Source organism: Alexandromys fortis, unplaced genomic scaffold (genome assembly GCF_014885135.2).
Source record: "Alexandromys fortis isolate MF-2015 unplaced genomic scaffold, M_Fortis_MF-2015_v1.1 scaffold_121, whole genome shotgun sequence".
In the NCBI taxonomy this organism is placed as follows: domain Eukaryota; kingdom Metazoa; phylum Chordata; class Mammalia; order Rodentia; family Cricetidae; genus Alexandromys; species Alexandromys fortis.
In genome coordinates, this window is record NW_026068037.1 from 881900 (window position 1) to 907732 (window position 25833).

Here is a 25833-nt window from a genome sequence, read left to right on the forward strand (position 1 = left end):
GTGGACGTGCAGGATGAAGCAACTTCATGAAACTGTAGAGCCCCTAGGTCCCTGGGGTCTCCAGCATGAAGATGCTCAGTCTAAAGCATCTGGCTTCCTAGTAAGCAGATCGAGCATGTAGCAGTAACTGAAGGCTCTGGGAGTTCTGCCGCTGCTCGAGAGAGAGGGAGCCTAAGCGACTCCTGCCCCCACGCCGGAAGGCCTAGTGGTCCAAGAAAACCAAGCATAGCCTTTAGGGAGTGTCTTTAGTCTGACAGGAAAGGCAAAATATGAACGGGACAGACGCAAGAGCACAATAAACGAAAGCAAATCGGACCGGGGCTGTGGTTTAGTGCTCCCCTAGCATGCCCTGAGCCCTGGGGCCAATGCCCAGAACCACAGAGAGCAGGCCTGGTGGCACATGTCTGTAACCCTAGCACTGAGGAGCAGGGGCAAGAGGACTGATTAGAAGCCAGGGTCATTCTTGGCCACAGAGTGAGTTTGTGCTTGAGGACAAAGCAAGCCATTTCCTTTCCGAGGGGCTCACACATGCTGGGAGACACGAGGTGATCCAAGGACCCACATTCCATGAAGTTCATCCAGGGGCCTGCAGGGAGCAGAGCACGCCGCCTTCCGGTGTCACCCACGAGTTCTCCCCAGCAGTCCCCCCTACTTTGCCTGTGGCCTGACTGAAGAGAACAGGCACTTTTCCCTGAGATGGGAATTTACATAACCTCCGCATGGTAGCCATGCTGGGGGCTCTGGTTACAGCAGAGGCTTGGAGGGGGATGGACGGCTGCATGGAGCAGGCCAAGAGGAAAAACAAACTCCACATGAGGTTCTCATTTTCTGTAGCCACGTGAGAATGGCCCTGTGGATCCAGCTATAAATACCCCCAGCTTCCACTGCCAAAGGCTGGAAACACACACACACACACGCACACACACACACACACACACGCACACCATGAGCATGCATGCCTCTTCTTAGAGTTCCCGGACTAGAAATGCAGAGCAACGTTTTAAAGAATGCTGAATGCTCTGTGTTGAGGGCCTCATTTTGAGGCCCCGGTGCAAACTCCTACAAAGCTGAAGAGTGGGTAAAATGCAACTATGTAAGTGGAGGAACTTGAGTTCCCACTGAAAGGCAGACATGGTCAGACACATCTGCAATCCTGACTCCAGGGGACAGATGGGAGAAAGAGGCCGGAGAGTCCTGGGAAGCCTACTGTATGCAGCAGCAGACAAGGGACACATAAGGTAGTCCCAGGGTGTCCTTTGCCCTCCACGTGCAGACTGTGACAAGCACACATGCACACATAGTCAGAGCTTGAGAAAGGGGATCCCACAGTGATCACTGGAGGAAAAGATGGTCCTGCCCCACACCCCAGAACCAGTGGCCATGAGCAGGACAGAGGAAAAGGATTTAAGGATGTCCAACCGTAGCCTGTAGGCCACAGGTGGTTCAGGATAGGTATGACCGTGGCCTGAGAAAACGTCCACCTTAAAACAGTATAAGATATTACTGAAATTCTAAAAAGTCAATTTCAAGATTTTCCAGCATGAACTTGTAGATGACATCATGACCGAGAGAAGCTTGCAGAATGGGCAGTCCTGAAGAGAGACATAGAGAGGCCCCATGCATCACTCGGTGACACCTCGAGTGGATCCTGGAGGTAGGGACCAAGGAAAGGGTTTGTGCATGAGTGATTTATGGGGGATGGAAACTAGAAGGAATACCAGAGCAAGGACTGGGAAGGCCGTTTCAGCGGTAAATGAGGGTGACCACGGAGGACATAACATTGGTCCCCAGAAGCAACATAGAGAGTGGGAGCGCTAGTTCCCTAACCCTTCCCGAGTGGTGAGCAGACCGAGGGTGCCAGCCAGAGGCAGACGGGGGGCTGATGGTATCCCCTGGGCTCCTCTGTCAGCCAAAGATTCCTGCAGGTGGATGCCACCAGCCAAGGCATCACCCAACCATGAAGAACTGGGTCCGACATCTACAGCATCCTTTTGTACACAGGACCCAAGAGCCCAAGCGGTTTCTAGGTGAGGGTTTGTGTATGCTATGGACAGGAAAGCTTTGGGTCTCAGCACATTTGCTTTAGCCTGGAATGCTCCAGACTCAACCTGTGGAGAGGAAGCAGCATGCTGATCAAAGGGGTACACAGTACTAATGGCCATCTATGCCTCTTCCCTTCTTGATGAAGGCGCCAGGCTCTGGTTTGTGGCCATGGCACACCACTCTGAACATGCCCACCATTTATCCACCCCAATTTGGGCCCTGCTCTCCTTTCCCATCTGCTTCTAGCTACAGCTTTCACATCAGAACCCTGCTAAGGAGAACAGAGGAAGCTGGCGGGACTCTCTTCTGATTCATTTTCTCTTCCTCCAAAACGCGAGTGTGAAGATGGAGATGATGCCACTACTCAGCGACCCTGAAGCAATAAGTAAAGACAAGGGCCATTCTAATGGTGGCTGGGAGAGAGAGGTGAAACTCGACAGATAAATCAGCCAACAAAAACACTTGCTAAGAAGAGAACCCAGTACTCAGGAGGCAGATGCAGGCAGATCTCTGGGAGTTTGAGGCTAGCCTTGTCTCCACAGAGAGTTCCCAGCAGCCAGAGCTACACAATGAGACCCCATCAGCCTTTTAAAACCACTTGCTGCTCTTGCAGAAGACCTGAATCTGGTTCCTGTGTGTGTATGTATGTCTGTGTGTATCTGTGAGTGTGTATATATGTCTATGTGACTGTGTATGTCTGTGAATGCAGGTGTGCACTGCGTAATGATATAACGACAGGTATAGGAGGCACCTATCACCTGTATTCACAACTACAGGGGAGCCGATGTTCTTCATGCCCCGTGTGTCGGCATTCAGGCATTTACACCTTCCTGAGCTCTAGGATCGAGCAGCAGCCAAAATGCCACTCTCCCTATACACCACGTCCTCTTATAAAAAGCAAGCCCTTTCTCTCCTTGTTCTCTCTTCCTTCTGCTATTGCTCAGAGGCCACCTCTGACCCCAAAAAACCTCTCTAGTGAGTTCTGTTGTATGGTTTGACTTTGTGGTGCCCCTTGGCTCTAACCCACCGAGGTGCCTCCTATACCTGTCGTTATATCATTACGCCATGCACACCTACATTCACAGACATACACAGACACATAGACATATATACACACTCACAGATACACACAGACATACATACACACACAGAAACACACAGACACAGAGACACACAGGCACACAGACACACCAACACACACAGACACACAGACACTCACAGACACACAGATACACATAGACATACAGACACACAGAGAGACACACACAGACATATATCCACACACAGAGATACACATTGATGCTTATAGACAAACATATATACACAGACTCACAGACTTTTCTCTGTCCTTTGCTACAGTTCTTTTTTTTTCATTTTTTATTTATTTATTTATTAAAGATTTCTGTCTCTTCCCCACCGCCGCCTCCCCTTTCCCTCCCCCTCCCCGAATCAAGCCCCCCCTCCCTCGTCAGCCCAAAGAACAATCAGGGTTCCCTGCCCTGTGGGAAGTCCGAGGACCACCCACCTCCATCCAGGTCTAGTAAGGTGAGCATCCAAACTGCCTAGGCTCCCACAAAACCAATAGGTGCAGTAGGATCAAAAACCTATTGCCATTGTTCTTGAGGTCTCAGTAGTCCTCATTGTCTGCTATGTTCAGCGAGACTGGTTTTAACCCAGGCTTTTTCAGACCCAGGCCAGCTGGCCTTGGTGAGTTCCCAATAGAACATCCCCATTGTCTCAGTGTGTGGGTGCCCCCCTCGCGGTCCTGAGTTCCTTGCTTGTGCTCTCTCTCCTTGTGCTCCTGATTTGGACCTTGAGATTTCAGTCCAGTGCTCCACTGTGGGTCTCTGTCCTTTCATCGCCTGATGAAGGTTAATATTCAGGAGGATGCCTATATGTTTTTCTTTGGGTTCTCCTTATTTAGCTTCTCTAAGAACCCGAATTATAGGCTCAATGTCCTTTATTTATGGCTAAGGTTCTTACATAGTATGTCTGCACCCTGCAGAAGCACTCAGTCCAGGCCACTTTTCTGAAATTTATCTCAGACATACATACATACACAGGCACACAGAGAAATACCTACAGACTGACACACATATACACATAGACAGACAGACACACAGACAGACACACACACATATATGTAAAAACTTAACATCTTTTTAAAAAGGGGCCCAGGCCACTGATGACACCGGATTATTGTGTAAGCAAGAGAAACCTAAAGCCTAGCTGACAGAGGAACTAGTCAGCTTGCTACCCCATGCACCTGAACACAAACTCTGACACAAACCTCAAGGATTAGTTTTGAGTGGTACATCACAGGGAAAAAGTCCCCCTGGGCAAATACATGGGGGGATGACAGCCCATAGACCCTGAAAAAGTGTTCCTACTGGCATTGTCTGAACACTGGGACTCTGTAGCAGTAAGAGAAGGATGCATGGGAGGACCCTGCTTAGAAACTTATTAGCCTTTCTGAGAACCCACATTGAGGAGCAACAGAGTAAATACTCCCTCAGATTTCTTTTTGGATCACTCCTGAGACTCATTCTAGGGGCACTCTCCCAAGCACACTTTGCTATCGGCCCGTGGCATGTCCTTGGGTGTAGCAAAAGGCAATGGGGGCACTCCCTGGGGTTCTGCAGTCCTTGCTCCTCTTCCAACCAAATGACTGGTCTGATCTCAGATGCAGCAGTGTCAAGGACCAAAAGTGCCTTCGGTGTTTGTGCCAGTGTGCTGCACACTATGCTTTGTGGGGCAGCCCTGTGCAAGCCTCCTGCCACCCAGGGAGGACAGCACCCTTATCTGCCCTGTGCACGGGCAAGGAGCATGAGGTCTATTGAGAGAGATTAGTGAGTTAGCCAGGGTCGCACAGCTGGCAGGTCACATGATGGATGAGGGGCTCCTTCTCCAAAGCCACACTCCCTCTGGTAGCTGCATCCTGCAGCCAGGGCCCACGTCCTGTTTGTACAGTCTCACCTCCCCTTGCTTTTGCACCAATTCTCAGGTGTCCTTCCCTTAGGTCTGCGCACCAAATCTTGCCTGGAGATTCTCAAGGGTGGGCCCAGTGGCCCCGGTGTCAGGAACCACTGCCTCCTTTCTCTGTCCCTTGCTAAGTTCTTACATAGTTTGTCTGCACCCTGCAGGAGCACTCAGTCCAGGCCACTTCTCCGAAATTTATCTCAGCCATGTTGTTTCATTTTATTTGAGAAAGCTTCTCACATAGCCCAGGCTATTCTCCAACTGTCACTTGTAGCCTAGGCTGCCCTTGAACTCAGGATCTTCTACTTTTATACCCACCTTAACTTACGTGATTACATGCATGTGGCACCAAGCCTGGATCATCATAGTCTTCACAGGAGACAAGCAAAACGGGGGGAGGGGGATAGCAGGTGAGGGCAGAGGGGGACGCAGAGTGAGGAGAAAGAAACTCCAGGAAACTGAGCCCAGGCGCAAGCATGTTCCAAGCTACACACTCGGTCTTCAGAGCGATGACAGTCAATACAAAAGGTGTCTCTCAGAGCAGGCTCGGAGCACTACAGCCCCAGGAACCCATCAGGCTCGGCTTCAAAACACCTTCTGCTCAACTACAGAACAAGGCACAAGGGTCTAACCATAAGGTGGGCTCTTTCCCTCCTCCCTGATGCCCAGCTTACTTATCTAAGGCTATTGAAACCAGCCAGTCAGATCCCTTAGTGCAAAATGGCCCAAAGCCATCCCGTGTGAACCGAAAGGGATGTCTTCAGGCTAGGATGATGGCTAACGAGGGAAATGTTTCACTTGCAGCCGAGCAGAACCCAAGTTCAAGGTGCCCGACCATCATTAAGAAGCTGGAGTCAGTGCATGCACGAAACCCCAGTGCTGTGGATGGCAGACTGGCAGATCTCTGGGGCTGGTCAGTGAGCTCCAGGCAAGCAAGAGAACCTGCCTCCTAAAACAGGGTGGAAGGCCCCTGAGGAGCAGCACTGAGGTTGTCCTGTGGCCTCCAAAGCACATGCCCACAAGAGTCCATGTGCTCACACATACAGACATTCTCATGAGCACACATTCATGCACACCCATGTGTACACACACACACACACACACAATCGCAAGACTTTATATCATGTCTGGTCTTCTGAGCTGCAGTGTATTTAGAAATAGACACTTGCTCGTGCCTCTCCATTCACTTCTACCCCTCTAAGACAGTCGCAGAAATCTCTATGGAATGTCCATTCCAGGTGCCTGTCCCTGCACAGAGGGCCTTGACCCACAGGAAGCATGCCTGCTGACTGTAGGACCAAGGGAGAAAGACCCCAGGGAGGTCATTCCCCATTTGTATTCCCACCAGTCAGTGAGCTTGGCAGTGCCCATGTCCTCTGGTCCTTAGAGCCACTGAAAGACCACCCCTCATGACTCCAGCCGGTACAGGGCTCTGAAAATGCTTTTTTGCAACATATCCTGATTAGGGCTGGGATTGTAACAACTGCCTGGGGCTCCTCCATCCTTACCTCAACATCTCTGTCCTCCCTATCTCTTTGAGACAGTCTGGTCATTATATCCTTATCAGTGACGCCCTTTGGGGAGTGTCCACTCTTTTCTGCCTGTTACGATCCCAAGTTTAGAGTCTCAAGAGATAATACCCATTCTTAGGACAATCTTATTCCCAAGTTCTGCTCAAACAAGATCCAATTTCATGTGCTTTTCATCTTTTTAATTAAAGTGAATTATATGTTATAGAAATAAGCAGGATACAGACAGGAAAGCCACCCACATCTCTAGTCTCCAGAGCAGGCACCAGCGGGGGCTCAGTGCTGTGGAGCTGAGAGCTGAGGATCATAGGTGGGCCAAGGCAGAGGCCGTATAGTAGAGGCTGGGAGCACCTCAGGCTAACACAGGGTGTAGAACTTGGACTGGACTCAGTCTGTAACCCAGGGAAGAAGCAATGTCAGCAAGAGTTGGGTACACATAGGAGTTTGAACCTGCTGTGCTGTGTTTCTGCCAGAGAAGAAGCCAGCCTGGCTCCGTGGCCAAGGAAAAGAAAGTAAACAGTTCCCAAGGGAGGGCGCTTTGCCACTTCAGGCACAGGGCGCTGGCTGTACACAAAGAAAAGTCCCAAGGTAGAGAGAAAGCTTCCTGGAGACCAGACAAGGAAGACGGAGGAGACTTCCGCACTCTGGAGCAATGAACAGCTGTCTGTTGAGCTCAGTCTGGAAGAGCCTTCCATGCAGGCATGAAGACCTGAGTTGGAATTCCCAATACCCTTGTAAAAGTGGGGTGCAGCTATGTGTCTCTATAACCCCAGAGGTGGGGATGGAGTAGTGCAGAGACAGGAGGATCTAGAGAGTGAATTGTTGTCTCCCAAGCCAAGCTCATGAATGCTGGGTTCAGTGAGAAAGCCTGTCTCAAAAAATAAGATCGAGGAAGACATTTGAAGTTGGCCACGGACCTACACACATACACACATGCACACATACATATGCACACACATATATGTGCACATACATATGCACATATACAGACACACATACACATGCACATACATACACATGCACACATCTGCCCATATGTGCGTACACATACACATACATGCACATACTGCTACAGATACAAACTTATACCACAAACCTACAAACACATAGAATAAACATTTCTGGCCTACCATTCAGTATAGGAAATAAAGTGTTACTGGTGTAAGCCGCCTTTGCCTGGTGCTCCTCACCCCCTCTGGAAAGGGCCCCAGCCCCTTCTCTGATATCTGTGGTTATTCACCTGATTGCTTGAATGAGCCCCTCCTCCAGGCTCATGTGTTTGAACGCTTGGTCCCCAGCTAGCTGCACTGTTTGCGGAGGTGGTCAACATGGCAGAAATGGGTCGGTGAGGTGGCGGGAGGGCTCTATGTGCTGTGTCTATTTCTGCTATGAGCCCAAGCTCTCTTCTTCTTGACCTGCTAGGATATGAAAAGCCACTGCCTCCTTCCCCTACCACTCTGAGTAGAGCCACTTCAGTGGTCACACTGTCCCCACCAGCACACAAGACGAACCTTCTCCCCCTGCCTGCGTCACTTCTGACATCTATTTGGTCACAGTACTATGAAAGCAAATAAGACATTCTCCAACAGGACTTCACCCTCAGTTACCCACACAGGAAGCTCACAATGAGAGAATAGGACTTTGCCTAATGTTAAAGGTACTGCCGGCGACATGCTTCTGCAACTTGTTTTTCGTTGTTTTGCACGGAATATTGCATTGATTAGAGCTCAGTAGCATGCTTTGCAGAGATCCTCATCTGAAAAAAACTGCACCCTATCATATTCTATTATCTATTACCATCAAATTACTTACCCAGTCTTCAGGTGGATGATAGACACTTGGACTAATTTTGTGCTTTTAAATCATGCTGTAGAGAAAACACCGGAATATGTCTTCTTTTTCACATACATTAAAATCTCTTTAAACTTAAAGGGACGTGAACTTGTTGGGTTAGAGTCTACCTCCTCAGTTTTATAGACAGAACCGAATTACCTTCCAAAATAAAATGTTCATACCCATTTACTAGCATTCTCCGTGGGAAGAAGTTCTCTTTGGCTCTCTCTACAACATACACATGGTGCAAAGTTTTGAGAAAGTCTGTATATGGAATGGGCCTCCTCTGTATTGTGATTTTTAATTTTTTTAACTGTGTTTCTTTTATTTTACGAGTGTTTTCTTTGTGTGTGTATAAGTGTATCTGTGGGCCTGGTGCCTGCTAAAGTGGAAAGAGGGCAACAGATCTCCTGGAATTGGAGTTACACATGGTTAGGAGCCATCACATGGGTACTGGGAGCTGAACTGCTCCCAGTTCATTTGCAAGTCATTTGCATGGTCATTTGCAAGTGCGCTCTTAACCCCGCTGAGCCATCTCTCCAGTCCCATGCTGCATGATTTGAATCCGTGTTCTTCTCTGAATTCCACAAGCTTCGGCATCCTCTCACGCAATTATCAGCACACAACACTGTGGTAATGTTACAGCTACGCTGTGCTGCCATGATTTGAGAAGCCAAAGAATATTGTCTTTATTCAAAAAAGTTTAAACTCACTTCTTCATGAAAAAACTTAGAGAGAGGTGCTAGAAGCAGAGCAAGCATTGCCTTTCCTCGCTGTGAGATGGAGCTTGTCAGTGAGCTTCACACCAGCCATGAAGGCCTGGGAACAGAAGTCCCAGCAGTCGCCGGACAATGTGAGGAACGTCTCTTTTGTAGACCTCATTGGCCTTGTTTACAAGGGGATCAGGATGCTCTCATGGAGTGAGATGCATGCCTGTAGAATCAGAAATGATGGAGCCGCAGGAGCTGCCTGTCCATCCTCCTGCTGTAGGAAGCAACTCTGTCAAACACGGCAGGGGGTGGGGCTACCTGGAGATGATGTCTTTTTGTTTACAAACGCTCAGGAAGGGATTCAAAATGCCTTCACCTTGAGGTGTGTCCCTCCTCCACTCCTGGATCCTTCTCCTGGAAGACTCTGGAACACTTGAAAACCCATCTATCTGTGAGCCTCAGGGATGGTAGTGAGTGTCTGAGCTAGTCTGGAAGTGCATCGGAGTAGGGCCTCCTGTCACTCAGCCCCACAGATCCAGGAGGCACTCCATCTATGCTCCCTGGAAGACGGTCCTGCTTCCCATTCTCTAGGGTCAGTGGTAAAGCACTTAAAGAAATAAAAAGCCTCACTTGCTCGGGATGTAGATGACATCTATAACGTACACCTTGGGTGCTTCTTTCCCCTCAAGTCCTGCTGGCTTCTTCTAGAGCCTAGAATCTGGGGTGTAAGAAAACACCCTGAAGAGTAACAGTAATGTAGGAGGTGAAACCTTCACCCTGGGAACCATTCTCAATACATTTTTTAAAAAGAATCTTGTGCAGCTATCAGGACGGCTCAGGTGGTAGAAAAACTTACTGCCTAGTCTGGTGAGCTGAGCTTGATCCCTGGTTCCCACACAGTGAAAGGAGAGAACCAACCCCAACAAGCTGTGCTCTGAGCTCCACACATGTCTACCCCTTCACAATACACAATTAAATAAATGCATTTTATTTAAAAACTTTTCATCCTTTTGCTTGTGTTTGTTTGGATGGTATGTGTGGGTACTAACATACCTGTAGATGCCATCATGCTCACGCCACAGCACACAAGTTGAGGTCAAAGGATAACCTTAGGTTAGTCCTCACCTTCCATTCAGGACAATGTGTCTTTGCTGTTCATGGTCCTGTATGCCAGGACAGCTGGTTTATGAGCTTCTGGGACACTCCTGTCTCCACTTCCTAAACTACAGGAGAACTGGGATCACAGATGTGCCCTGCAGCACTTAGTTTCTCACCTGGGTTCTGGGAATCTGAACTCAGTCCTCACTCCAGCATAGCCGGCATTTGCTGAGCTGTTTCTTCAGCCAGCCTGAGTACTTTGAACATACTTATTTAATCTTCCCTTGAAGGTACATATCATGACTCCCACCATTTCACAGGTGAGGAAACGGGGGCTCTGGCTCCAAGGCTGCCCTCCTTGTGAGTGGCATTGCATTCCATCCCTCAGGCTCAGCACAGGCCTTGCCTATATGGAAGCTTCTACTAAACACAGCCGAGCTCGCCTATGCCGCTCGCTGTTACTCCGGAATCTAGTGGAAGGCAGCTGTGGACTTCATACGGAATTAACTACCCTTTTCATCTTATCTTTGACACATCAAATCCCTCAGGTCCTGAAGAATTTGCTGATTCCTCCTTTATTTATTAGGAATGGCTTCCAGTCCTCAGGATTACCACACAGACACCATCCCCTCAGCCCAGCACATACCGCCTGGCACCCAGCTCCCTCACAGTGCCCAACCACAATCCTGAACAGATAAGATTTAACCAAGCTTTGGAATGTACCGCACACTGCTCCTTAGCCTGACATGTTTTAGTCCTGTCCCCTAGGATGGCCACCATTTCCATTCCACACATGGTTAAGACTGAGACCGAGGAATACTCAGTGCTGTGTAGAAGATGGGTGCATTCTCAGGGGAAGGCAGAGTTCACCCACCTCCTGGCCCGAATGCCAACACGCATGCGCCACTGCAGACTTAACCCACCTGTTGTTCTCTGTCCTTTGTACACATGTACCCACATACACACATAGACAGACTTGTTGATTTTCCCAAACCAATAGACCACTAGTCAGCTCAGAAAAAGGAAGGACTCATGGCTAATCCTCATTCTCTGCACATAGACAGACCAGATGGCGGAGAGTGTGAAACAAGGGTCATGCATTGAAAAAGGTGTACGTAGAAAGTGCCCATGAGAGCAATCGTCAGTGCCGCAGTGGCTAAAGGGAATCCTAGCCTTCTAGAAGCTTCATGGGAATATGTACCAGCACAGTGACCTCTGACCCTGGAAACAGCTTGCCAAAGTTTCATCTGACAGGAAAAAGTACGAAAGGGGGACAAAAGCCAGAACCAGTCTTATTTAGTATGAACAGAAAACATTGCCCATGACTCCAGACAAATAGTACAGATTAAACATAAACCATAGAGGGCTGGGGGTGTGGCTTAGATGTTCAAGTGCTTGCCTAGCATGCATTAAGCTCTGGGTTCAATTCTCAGCACTGCAGAAATTGGCATGATGGAGCATACATCTGTAATCCCAACACCTGGGAGATGGAGGTAGCAGGATAAGGAGTTCAAGGTCACTATGCAGCCATAGTGACGCCCTTGATACTTCCAAGGCATGAACACCACCCCAGTGCACTGGGGACAGTCTCATCTTGAGCTCGTCTCCCCACCGTCCCATTTAGTAAGCACCCCTTTATTCTCAAGAGAGTCCTGGTATAGACAGCAAATTATATGCTTGCCCTTGCCTTCCAGGAAATGCATGGCTTTCTCCAACAGTCCCTGGGTAGAAAAGCAATTTGGTTTCCCAAGGCCACTGAGTTGCCTTCTTTTGGCTCCTCTTTCCACAGTATCTCCTTTCACAAGTCTGCACAGGTCCTAAGGAGACAGCCCCCAAGGAGCTCCTAAGCTAAACGACCAAACCCCTTCCAGGGATCCTAAAGTATGTAGCTTTCAACTCAGACATTTCAGATTCCTACCCTGGCTCTGACAGGTCTCCTCCTATATGATTTAGGCAAAGCCACTGAAGGGCCTGGCAGGATGGTTCAGTAGGCCAAAGTGCTTGCCACATAAGCCTGACAGCTGACCCCTGCCACACACAGTGGGAGGAGAGAACTGACTCCTAAAGGTTGTTCTCTGACCCCCACATGTGCATCGTGGTGCACACACACATGCATGCACACATGCATTCTCACACACACACCACACACTTACACACACCCTACACACACCCCACATATATACAAACCACACACAAACACACACATAGTGAACACACAGATGAGACAGCAAGTCCACTCCCAGAAACACACCAACAGAACTGCATCTGAGCGCTCACCCAAAGACGACAGGCTATCCAGCAAGGCTATACACTTGGAAGCCACCCAAGTGCCCAGTAAGAGAAGAACGGATAAACAGAGGGATATCTACACTGCACGCGAGATATTTCCCACCAGTGAGAATGCACAATCTAGGCGACATTATGGCAAACAGAAGAAGCCAGAGGAGTGAGTGTCTGCCATGGGCTTGTTTCTAAGAAACTCATGACCAAGAAACATTATTCCACTGTGCAAGAAGTCAGGCTTGTGTAAGGGACAATCCCAGAACTGGAGCACTAGCATCGTCTTGGGAAGAAGGGTCTGGAATGTTTGCCACTTGGTCTGAGCAAGGACTACACAGGTTTGTCCAGTTTCTGAAATCCTGTTGAACTATGTTTTTAAACTCTATTTTGTAAATCACACAAAACTTAAACAAAAAGTCAGTGTAAATTTTTTATATTTGTGTGTGTGTGTGCATAGGTGTGTGCTGGTATACCCACCCATGCATGCTCACATAGAGGTCAGAGGTCAACACCAGGTATCTTCCCTATTGTCTCACGCTCACCTGTGAGACAGAGTCCCACTGAACCTGGAGCTCACCTACTCATCCCTGCTGTCCAGCCTGCAAGTCCCTAGGATCCTCTGGTTTCTGACTCCACCCCACCACTACTAGAGTACAGGTGCACACCACCACACCCTACTGGGATCCAAGCTCAGGTCCTCTGGTTTGCACAGCAAGTGCTTTAGCCACCGAGCAGTCTCCTGAGCCCCAAAGTGTGAGCTTTGACTAAGTAGGCAGCAGATACCCAGTAAAAGTCAGTGTATTGCTCTATTTAATAAACGTCTGCTGAACTCTGTGCTAGACAACAATATAGGTTGCTGGACAGACAACTAAGGAGACTGGGCATCTGTTCTCCATCGTCATCTTCTTTGTCATCATCTGCATTGTGGCACCAAGACCAAGCCTTCCTGGTGTTCCTTACTATCTCCATCATCTTTGCTATTATCGTCATCTTCTTCATTAGCACCAACGCCAAGGCTTCCTAGTGCTCCGAAAACCAAACTTGCACTGTCTCCCACAGCAAAAAAGCCTCATCAGCTCTACCAGCCCCTGCAGACACTGGGTGAATGGATTCCAACCTCTTTACCTCCCTCCAGGAGTCTCTGAAGGATGGAGCAGTTCCCAATTCTACCTCTGTCCAACTCTAGTGTTCAGCTAGAGCACTTGCCTAGCTAGCATGCCTGAAGCCCCCAGGTTTGACCCCAGCACTGGTTAAAGTCAGTACACACCTGTAATCCCAGGCAAGAGGATCAAAAATTCAAGGCCAGCCTGAGATACATGAGACCCTGCCTTAAAAAATAAAAAAAATAATCAAAAATGAGAGTTAAAAAGGTTAGTTCTTCTACTGCCAAAGTCCACAGAAACTGAATTCATTTCCAACTAACTTTGAGGCTATTTCTGGCTGGGGGAGTGTTGACATAGCTCCCCCCGACCTCCTCTCTTACCTGGTGGCATTCTCTTGCCACCCTACCCTGGTCAAGAGGATATTAATTTGGAGGTTGTGGTGCCTCCGGGGGAACCAGGGAGAGTCTCTGGGGCAGGCAGCCTGAAGGGGGCTCTCAGTCTGTGTCCTCAAGCTTGGCATATCAAGCTTGTTTCGTCCAAGTAGGTTTTGCTTTGGCACGCAGGCTGAGTGATGACTGTACATAACCCGAGGGGTGGAATGCTTCAAGTACCGTGCCAGACCAGCAGCCTGGATGCTGGGGACAGAAGAGGAAGAAATAAACCTCTGCAAGGAGTCGGGTCTGGCAGAGAGATCCACACAAGTGTGACATGAAAACTTAGACAGTCAGGGAGGTAGCTTGCCCTTACCGAGACCACTCTTCATCTCGAGGAAGCCCTAGAAAGGTGGAGGGGGGTCCCCAAAGGCCAATGACCCAGCCCCTCATGTGTGCAGGCAGGACAGTGTCATAGCTATCTGCCCGGTCCTGCTTTTCCCTATACAGACCCATCCCCTTCAGATGAGCTTGGGGTAAGAGGCCAAGGGGAACTTGGCATTACCTGTCAAAGCCCTAGCTTATTCTGCCTTTTTATGATACAACCCATCAGAGAAACATCAGCTGGCCGTCTCCTGGAAGGGGCTCAGGACAGCTCCCTGTGGAGAAAATACGCTTTTTCATAGCGTCTAGCCTCCCACAGAGGTTGAGGGAAACACAGCTCCTCTGAAACGAGTTCTTATCTGCTGTTATAGCATGTGGAGTTGTATAGGCTCGGTGTCACGTCACACACCACCTAGCATCAGCTCTCTTGGTAACTCTGTGAGAAAGGGATGCCAGTATCTCCAGCTCACAGGTGACAGTGTTGGACTACAGACACCACCAGGTGAGAATTATTATTATTCGGTTGTGGTGGTAATGACGTGTGTGTGTGTGATGGGCAGGGCTGGGGTGTGAGTCTGATCTCTCATATGTGATACCTTGAGGCCACAGATTGATGCTGAGTGTCCTCCTCTATCACTCTTCACACACACACAGACACACACAGACCCACAGACATAGACACACAGACACACACAGACATAGACACACAGACACACACACACATAGACACACACAGACACACACACAAACACGCACACAGACACACACAAACATGCACACAAACACGCACACAGACACACACAGACTTATACACACAGAGATACACTCGCACACACAGACACACAAACACATGCTCCCAACATTGTGCTTACTGCTTCAAGCCTCTGTACCGAGATTATTACATGGGAGCTACATGAACATGGGTTCTCATGCTTACACCGTTAGCAGCATTTTATGGACTGATTCATCTGCATCTGCTCTTTGCTGCTGATTTTTCCAAAGCTACCTGCATAGCAGCATGTGTGTGGTGGGGGCCTGGAGAACACAACCGCAGTCCACTTGGGGATTACTAAAAGAAAGCATTTCAAGGGGAAGAATTTTACATGATCTTCTTACAGGCATTCCAAAAGATCTTTATTTGAACATTAGCATACATGCAGCCTATATCCACCAATAATCTGCTGCTGAGATCTTTAAAGCAGAGACTGGAGAGACCACTCAGCATTTTTACAGCACTGGCTGCTCTTGCAGAGGACCGCAGTTTGATTCCCAGCATCAACATGAGAGCTCACAATGTCTGTGACTTCCAATTCAGAAGATCCAGCATGTTCTCCTGGCCTTCATGGTACCAGACATGTACATGGTACACAGACATATACATGGTACACAGACATGTACATGATGCACAGACATGTACATGGCACTAGACATGTACATGGTGCACAGACATGTACATGGTACACAGACATGTACTTGGTGCACAGACATGTACATGGTGCACAGACATGTACATGGTACACAGACATACATGCAGACAAAACACCATCTGCATAAAACAAACTAACACTAACATTTTGCAGGAACTTCAACTTTTTTTTAAAAAATCCTCTATTGTTTGGTGTTTCTGCAACCACGCTCCTCTCTGATGCTATCAGTGAACATTATCGAAAGCTGACTGTGCCAAGCTAATGCCCAGTGTTCTTGATACACAGATATGAAAAGCCAGACAAGCCAAAATCCTACTTTTCACATCTGCTGACAAGAACTCCAAGAGCTGTTTTTCTATTCATTCCATCATTTTGTCTCCCTGGCTACCTGCTAATAGAAGCACTCCAATAGTAGGCACCAGAAGGGGTGGAGGGACAAGGCCCTGGGTGGTCGTTGTCCGTGTATGGAGGCTGTTTGCTCTGACATTTCCATTAGCCCGTGGATGAGGCTCAGCCACCGACCAAGGGTAAGCTCAGCCATGACTGCACTATTGGATTAAAAGGGGCGAATTCTGCAATGCATCTTGGCTCTTATTTACAGAGGGCCTGAAGGTGACTGCAGAGACATGTTCAGAGGTGTTACTGAGCAGTGTAGTGAGATGAAGGGAAGAACACAGAGACAACACGATGTCGGATGAGCAGGTCAGGAAGACAGACGCAGGAAACGTCTCCAAGGTAGGTGGAACTACAAACAAGGGACTAGAGGCCTGGAATTCCTCCGACTACACTTAGCACCATAAAACCCACATTAACAAGCTGACAGACTTTTTCCAGAGACACGCCTACTGGCCTGCGGGCAGGCCTCAGTCACCCATCCTGGCCTGACCTTCACCTGCAGCTTCGCAAGGCCACCCAGATCTCAGAAACCTCACATTGTCCTCGACCATGCCACACAGCTCCCTGTACAGCATCTCCCGGTGAAGATGGGTTCACACTTGGACTCTAACCGTCTTAACGTTCTCTCTTCTTGGCTGGTCGCTAGTGACTACAGCAAAGCTTCCCCATGAAGTCCTGGCAACTCTCATTAACCTTTGAGGAAGGTACTGACTTGCTCAAATACCCATTTCTCAGATGGGAAATGAGAAGCACATAGGCAAGATAATCTTATCTTATGTAACTGGGAGTCAGAAATTAAACCTGAATTTACTGACTCCAAAACCCCTCTTTTTCTCTCTTCTGTTTGGAGTGTTATACTTGTGTCTTTGTGTGCATCTTCATGCATGTTTGTGTGTGTGTGTGTGTACATGTGCATGTGTGTAGAAATATGCATGTGTGTGTGTGTATGTGGGCAGTGGAGGCTAGACATGAACTTGGGTGTCATTCCTCAGGCACTGTCAACCTTGTTTTTGAGACAGGGTCTCTCTCTGGCCTTGAACGCATGGATTAGGCTACTGCTCAACAAGCCCCACAGATTCATCCACCTGTCTCTGTCTCTTCTCTCATGCGATGGGACTACAAGTGGGTGCTACCACACCTAGTGGTTTGTAAACGTGGGTTGTGGGGGCTCCCACTCAGCTTCCTGTGCTTCTGAGTAAACACCTTCCCAACTGCACCATTTCCCCACCCTACTCTTTAGTCCTATTATAGAAGGCTGATTCTTGAGGTCACACTGTAATGATCTTGCCTATGCTACTAAGCTTGTTTTGAAGGTCATAAAGTCCCTGTCACCCACGCCTCTGTGGCATGAAAACAGCCATAGACAGTAAAGAAGAAGCAGACATAAATGATGGCAGAACAACTAGCTATATGGCATTCAAAGCTAACAGTAATAACGTTCTGATAAAACTTTATTTATATAACAGGTGACGGGCTGGATCGGCGGCTGCAGTTGCCAGTGCCCATCTATGGTGCTTTGTTTGTTCATTTGTTTATGTAGACAAGCTTATTGATTGTCTTTCTTGCTCCATGCCATGCCTTCATCTAGGTTCTGGGGAGGCAGGTGGAGCCCACAGCGTGCTGACCACCATCCTGCAGCTGGAGCCTGTATGCTTCACCGGTGACTGGGTCTTACAGGTGTTTTACCCTTTTCTCTTAAATGGGTGCCTCTCAGCGTAGACCTCAGATCACCAGGAGAGCTTATAAAGATTATGGGTCAGTCATTAGAGTTTTCGCCATACACACATGAGGACCTGAGTTAGATCCCCAAGAATCCAAATTAAAAAAAATCCAGATGAGCCTGGGAAGTAGAGACAGAGATCCTGTGACCCACTGTGACCCACTGTGACCCACTCTGACCCACTGTGACCCACTCTGATCCACTGTGACCCATTGTGACCCACTGTGATCCACTGACCAACCAGCCTAGCCAAACTGCTGAGTTCCAGGTTCAGGAAGAGACCCTGTCTCAAAAAAAATCAAGATGGAGGTTTCTGAGGAACACATACAACATCTACCCTGACCTCCAAATATATGCACACACTTGAATACACACATGAACACACACACACACACACACACAGAGACAGGAGGCAGGGGTTGTCAGAGTGGGTCCAGGTATGGATGCTTTTACAAGTCCCCTGTGTGTAGCCACAGCCCACTCTGCAAGGCACTTGCCTTCTACCTCTTGCCGCTTATTGATTATGTCAGACAGCATAAATCTTTTAAGCTTTGCAAGTCTGGGCTGTAAAATATGGCAAATGTCCATCTCATGGTATTGCTGTGGCGTCCAAATGAGACTGTGTGCCTTTGAACTGCAGAGTGCTGCTCAGATACATGGCCATGGTTACTGAGCAGTCTCATTACAAACTGTAGAGTGATGCGCAGATATGCAGCGTGGTTACTGAGCAGTCTCATTACGAACTGTAGAGTGCTGCTCATATATGCGGCCCATGCTAACCAAGCAGTCTCATTACTATTGGCTTCTGTTAGGAACGGCCTTCATGATGTTTTTGAACCAGGGTTTGACTGACTTTGATTCTTTGAATCAAGACAATGTTTGAGAGGAATTGTGTGTGTGTAATATGTGTTTATGCGGTTATTTTGCATGTGTGTGTGAGCAAGCAAGCACATGTGCACGTGTGCCTCTGGGGGACCAAGATTAATGTTGGAAGTACGTTCCATCACTCTGCCACCTTATTCACCGAGCAGGGTCTCTTAATCAAACTCTGAGCTCACTGATATAGCTAGTCTCCTAGCCATCTTGATCTGGGCATCTTCCGTCTCCACCTTCCCAGTCTGGAATTTCAGGCAGGTCACCACACTACCCAGAACTTGCACAGTTTTTGGAGATCTAAACCCAAGCATTTAAACCCCTTAGCAATCTCATCAAGCCCTGTTTGGGAGCTCACTGTCTCAGTTTGTTTGCTTGCTTTGTTTTGTTTGTTCTCGTTTTTAGAATGTTTTCATTTTCATTTCATGTGTATGAGTGTTTGCCTGCATGCAAGTCTGTGCACCATGTGTGTGATGCCTGCAGAGGCTAGAAGTGGGCACCCTCTGCCCTGGAAATGGAGTTATAGATGGTTGTTTAGACTCTCTCTATTCAGGTGCTAGGATCCAAACCCAGGTTCATTCCTTGCCTGAGCAGCCAGTGCTCTTAACTACGGAGCCATCTCTCCAGCCACTAATTTGAGAATTTTAAAACAAGATGCATGGCTCACTTTCTCCCAGCTCAGGTTTGTGGATGAGAGAGCTGCCAATCTTCTATTTGTTCCAATAGAGAGTCACATAGGGCCACCATCTCTCTGGCATGGGAGCACAGACCTGTGCCCTGCTTTTGTACAAAGGTCCTCAGCTCCGGTCTCGTCTTTGGGCACTGTTGATGAGCTTTGAATAAGCGGCTAATTTACTTTGACTCAAACCAATGACCAACTCATGGACTTTCTGAACTTAGACCTGGAGCCAGGGAAGGCATGATCATTCTCCTGGACACTGAGTGATTTTCTAGATCCTTCCTATGGAGTTTCAGTTCATCTCAGCACAACCCTGAGGTGCAGGCATGTTTGTCTTTCTCATTAACAGTCTAAGAAGACAGAGAAAGGCTAAACAGCTTGTGGTTGGTGGTGACAAAACTCAAATCACAAAACCCTTGATCTCAAAGGTCATCCATAGACCCAAGGTCATCCATACTCCCCCAGACTCACCTTCCCTTCCCTCCCTCCCTCCCTCCCTCCCTCCCTCCCTCCGTCCCTCCCTATCACCTAGAGGTATCTTCATGCTGTATGAGGCTAGAAACATTTACTACTACCTGACTTCCATGTGTGTACGTGTGTGTGTATGTGTGTGTGCGCGCACGTGTATAAGTGTGCATGCACATGTGATTTTATGTGCTTATGTGTATATGTGGAAGCCAGAGGTCTACCTCCTGCATCATTCCTTAGATACTTGCCTACTTTGTTGTTGTTGTTTATTTGTTTGTTTGCTTATTTCTTTGAGACAGAGCTCTTACTAACCTGGAGATCACTGGCTCTGTAGGGCTTGCTGGACAGAGAACCTCAGGAATCCTCCTGTCTCCACCACCCCAGTGCCGGGACTACGACAAACACAGGGCTCCATGCTTCCTGTTTTTGTTTGTTTGTTGTTGTTGTTTTTAATGTGGGTTCTGGGGACTTGAACTTAGGTTATCATGCTTGCAAGGTGGGCATTTTACCAACTGAGACACATTACCCTAGCCTTACCTAGCTCCAAACATGAACACGATATGAGTAAATAGTACAGGGAAGACCGCTGCCATCAAGAGGGAGGATTCTAGGATTAGAAAAGAACAAAAACAAAACTGCACACCATTGTTGATTTCACCCCTCGTTTGCGCCAAGATGCCGCAAATCACTTTCTCCTTTCCACTCAGTTTTCCTGTCTCAAAAATGGAAATGATAGTAAAAACTGCACGGCCCCCAATGGGTGACATCCCCCATCCCCCACCCCAACCCCCTCACCCCACCACTTCCCCAAACCCACCCCCCACCCCCATGGAAAGCTATGACTATGGTGGCTCCCCTAATTGCTGGTAATTGGCCAGAGAGACTGCTAAGATGATTAAAGTCAAAATGTCGACCTGGTATCGTAAGACAGAACAGGAGACATGGGAGACATGATGGGAAAAAACCATAAACAGACGGGCATGCTGGTGTTCTGATACAATGTTGCTTATACGATAGTGTGCGAAGGCTGCATCTGGCTGTTGCGCCTGCTCCTTGTCTATGGCATTTTGTTCATTGATTTAACCAATGTTTCTGGATTGTCTTTCTTTACAGAGAACCTAGGAAGAAACTCACAGTTCCTATAAGTGACCATCATCTGATGAGCCTGGGGAAGCGCTAGCAAAGGGGAAGCACTAGCAAAACACGCGGGTTCAAAGCCAGACACCTCCTCCCTCTGCAGCATCTCAGCTGAGGACCTCGGAATGAAACGAAAAATAAACAAACCAAAAATATGTGAGGAGAGAGTTGGAAGCAGCCAATGCGGCCAGGAAGAAGGAATCCACTGACCCCCAATCTGGGCCATCTCAAGAGAAGCTGGCCACTGACTGAGCCTCTTAAAAAGCCTAAGAGTCATCCCAGGCCATGGTTAAAGAGAAAGCTCGAACAAAATAAAAACAAATGTGATCTTCAAAGTCTTAAATGTCAACTTGAAGATGACTTAGAAGCTCTGCGATGGACCAAGAGTCCCTGCAGCTGCTCCCTCCAGCATAGATGCCCCTTCAGTCTTCGGAGTTGTCACCCCCTGGATAATAACACACACACACACACACACACACACACACACACACCCTACCCACTGAAACTCAAGTTTCCACTCTTTACAGCTCTACACAAGGAGGGGCTGTTTAACCTTTGCCCAAGGCTGGTCATACAAATCTCCATCAGCTCCTGACTGCCCACACATCTCCACCTTGTAATCCTCCCCTTCCCCCACCCAGAACACACCATATACTACACTACACCACACACACATACAGAGAGAACACAACATACACTACACCACACACACAGAACACAACACTATACCACACACACACACACAGAACACAACATACACTATACCACACACACATATATACACACATATACCACACAGGCACACATACTACACACACAAACACAGACTCACACAGGCACGCACACACACACACAGAACACAACATACACTATACCACACACACAGATATACACACATATACCACACAGGCACACATACTATACACACAAACACACACAGGCACACACATGCAGAATACAACATACACTATACTGTAACACACACACCACAGGCTCACGTACCACAAGCACACACAGAGAACACAACAAACAGTATACCACACACACACAGACTCACCACAGGCACACATACCACACACAAACACAGGTGCACACAGGCACATACACACACACAGAGTTGACTTCTTCTCCAAACAGCTCACTCACAGAGAGATTCCCATCATGCCTCAGTTGTCAGAATATCAGCCTTGGGCACATTCATGGGCAATTCCCACTAGTTAGTTTTCTTCAGGAAGCAGGGATAACCTGAGGCACTTTAGCCATTGGTCTGACGTCATAGAAAATATAAGACCACATGGGGTAGAATGTTTCTTCCCAAATCATTCAAACTCCTGAAGACTGAAAAACTAAATATTGAAAAATATAACATTCCCTATATTGGGAGTGAATTATTCCTGGTTCTGTTCTTAGTCTTTTATCATCAATGTCAGTTCTGGCATATCCACTCTCTAGATGAGGAAGCAGAAGTCCAGAAGGCTAGTGGTCCCAGGATACTCATTCTCCCAGAAGTCTCTGTCCGCCCGACAGCAGGCTGCATGGCAGTCCCATACTCTCCACTGTGCAGGCTGCCTCTGTACTCCACGGTTGAGTGACAGGACCCTCAATACAGTCTCCGACAGTCTAAATCTAGAGAGTCATTGGTTACCAAACCAATGACACTTGTGTTGTTCCTGCTCCATGTCTGTTTGCCCTGGAGGGATGGCTCAGGAGCCTTGCTAACCAATCACCCAACGGGACTGCAGAGAAGACAAAAACTAGCCAGTATGGGATGTGTGGAAATTCATCTCTGGTCTGAGCTTGGGGTAGGGTCCCTTAGTGGCAGAAGGCCAGAGGGAAGCTCCACAGATATGCATGGAAAGAAAAAAACCAACACATTGAAAAGGCTGCAGCCTTCCTCTTACTGTGAGCTCTCTGAGAAGTCCTGCACCGGGGCAAAAACATGTGGAGTTCTCCTGTGGGTCCTCTAGCCTCTTCACTACTACTAGGATTTAATATTATCTTTGACTTTAAGTTACTGGAGCGAGGGAAGGCAATACTTCTTCTGGCCTCGGGAAAATTAAAGGAGAGAGCCCCAAGCCCTGTTTCTATCTATTCCCTTCTATTTAATACACAATTTTCTTTTCATTCTTGACTCTGAATCCAAGACTGCCCAGTGATGGGGACCATTCCTATACTGAGTCAAAGAACATGGAGGCCGGGATATGGGAAACCAGACCAGGGAGCGAAAGGAAGTTCTCAGAGAAGACCCCAGCCTCCCACATGCTCTCCAGACACAAAGGCACCCGCACTCTGGCTGGCTGTGCTCTGAGTCCTGCCTGCCCAGCCTCCACCTTCCCCAGTTCGGAGAGTCAGAAGTTTGCCTCTCCTCTTTTTGTCCTGATGGGGGCACAAGTATTCCCTGAGTCTTCCAGGATCTGGAGTTCTGAAACCGCGGCAAAGAGTCGGACGCTAGAGTGTGCACAGCTCCTCAGGAACAGGACAATAATAGCACCGTTGTGTAGCTTTTTGTGTTGTTGTTTTAAAAGAAAAAATGGGGGTGGGATGAAGTTCACAGTGTCAATGAAGAAACAGGAGAAATACTTCCATGCCCAAGGCAAGAACTGACACCAGAGTCATGTCTGCGTAAACAGGAGTCCCCATGTGCCTTCCCAGGGACCCAGCTACCCCTTTACACACAGCCTGTCCCTGTGCTCACGTGACCCTTTCTCCATGACACTGCTGCCTGCTCAGCCTTTTCCGGCACTTCCCAGGGGGTCAATTTGTATAATTTTTAAAATCCTCCCCAAATCTCAACTTCCTGTGGTTCTGTTTTTATTTCCAGATTTCCTTCCCCTAGTTCTCTCTCTCTCTCTCTCTCTCTCTCTCTCTCTCTCTCTCTCTCTCTCTCTCTCTCTCTCTCCCCCCCCCCCCCCCCCGTGCGTCCACCCTCCCTCCCCCCCCCCCCCCCAAATATTGTTGGTTGCCTCTCCTGCAAAGTGTAAAACCAGAGGCTCTGGAGAGACATGGCTGCCAATCCAGGCGCTCTTGCCACTTGTGTGATCCCAGCTATGGGCACACACACAGGACTGTGCACCGTGCAATCACTGGCTGATAGGCCCCTGTAGCCACCCAAAACACAGCACTGTCCTGTCCTCTTCCAGAAAACCTCGAACCTGAGAAACAGAGGCCACATTCAGAAGGACAACACAAAAATGGAAAACCTCTCTAAAGTCAGAAAGTGACTTTTGTTCCCCGTGGACTTTCAGACAAATATCCAGGGACGCTGCCCTGTGGCGGTATGAGTCCCCCCCCCCCCACAGCCTCCCAGGAACTGACCACATACTCCCCAGGACTACAGAGAAGCAGCAAGGCAGAGAAAGAAGAGTTAAGCCAAGCCCAGACTTCAGCAATCTGTGTTCAATTTTGATAAAAATCTCTCTTGCTCTCCCCCACCACCCCCTCCCTCTGCCCACAGCGCAGACAAGTCTCTTTATGTTACCAGTATACATTTTGTTTTGGGCACTGCAGCCCGTGTCCCTTCCAGAGAACCTGGAGCTAACCCACCATTGGCACGTGGGGCAGAAACATCCACCCAGCCCCTGAGGCAGGGCTGGACACAGGACTATAGCACCACCATCATCATTATCTCCTCCTCTCCTTGTTCTTCTTCCTCTCCCTCCTACTCCCCCACCCTATTACCTGTGCTCACACTATTCTCTTCATGGGTTAAGTCAGAATTCCACTGCTGCCAAGTTTCGACCATGCTTAGAGTTTGGGCTGTCCCACAGGTGCCAAGGGCCCCAGCCTGGAGAACTCCTCTCCCAGATGCTTCTGGGTTGCCCAAGGTCCCGTTATCTGGAGAACAAGAGCCACTCCACTGGGCTGCCCATCTTGCTTGCCAAGGCCCTGCCTGCAAGTGGGAGCTCCGGGGCTTAGAAAGACTTCAGTAAACCTAAGAGAACGCACACACTGAAATGGGCAAAGGAGGCTCCAAAGAAGTTGTCAGCTTTGAGAGAGGAGGTGCTGTCTATGTCTGTTCACTCAAGTCAACAGAAGTCTGCTTCCAACGCCGCTAAAAAGTTTTCCAAAGTTTCCCAAAAGCAATGTACCGTGAATGCCCTGATGCACACACTCCCCTCTCCTCCCTCTGCGCGCTCACACAGCCGCCAGGCAGCCCTCTCAGGGGGTCGGAGTCTCTGCAAACACGTTCCAGAACAAAACAGGCAACTGGCAGAGGAGTTGCCTTTCCGACGCCGACGCAATAGCCAAAAGTGAAGCAACAAGAAAGTGTGGTGATGTTGTCCCGCGCCTAGGTCCCCCAGTGCTGCACAGCGCTGCACCTACCCTGAGGCCCGCATGTCGCGGTGAGGTTGCTGCTGTCCTGGCTTCCCGCAGGCGCCGCGCTTCGCTAGCTCAGCTCGGTCCTTGGCTGCTCCGGACTCCGGAGAAAGCAGGCTGCTCCCTCCCGGCCGGCCTCGCGCCGCCGCCCGCCCTGCTCTGACGTCAGGCGTCTTGGAGCGAGGGATATTTATGGCGAGGAGAGACTCTGGCTTTTCCCCTAGGTGCTGATCCGAAGGCAGCAACTTGGGATTTGATTTGCAGTTTTCACACTGGGAACTGAGGTGCAGAAGGGAGACAGCAACTGGAGCAAGGCACAATGAGGGTCCTGTTCCGCACTTTGTCATCCAACCCTTCTTGGGGACTCCCTCTGTTTTGGAAGCATGTCAGAGTCAAAGAGGCAAAAGTGGTCATCTGACCAGGGTGCTCCCCCACTTCTCCAGCCAACCTGCAAAGGACCTTGTGGGGAGCCACCTGGCAGGCTGG

At 48.8% G+C, this 25833-nt stretch overlaps 1 protein-coding gene across 1 annotated transcript in view; it reads right to left on the reverse strand.

The window, feature by feature from the left end:
• The window catches only part of Daam2 (dishevelled associated activator of morphogenesis 2), a 117985-nt gene extending 92477 nt beyond the window's left edge, over positions 1-25508 (reverse strand). Inside the window, exon 1 of the mRNA XM_050165066.1 lies at positions 25354-25508. The gene's annotated coding sequence lies outside the window, so the exon portion shown is untranslated. The remainder of the gene's footprint in view (positions 1-25353) is intronic.
• Positions 25509-25833: the final 325 nt, after the last annotated feature.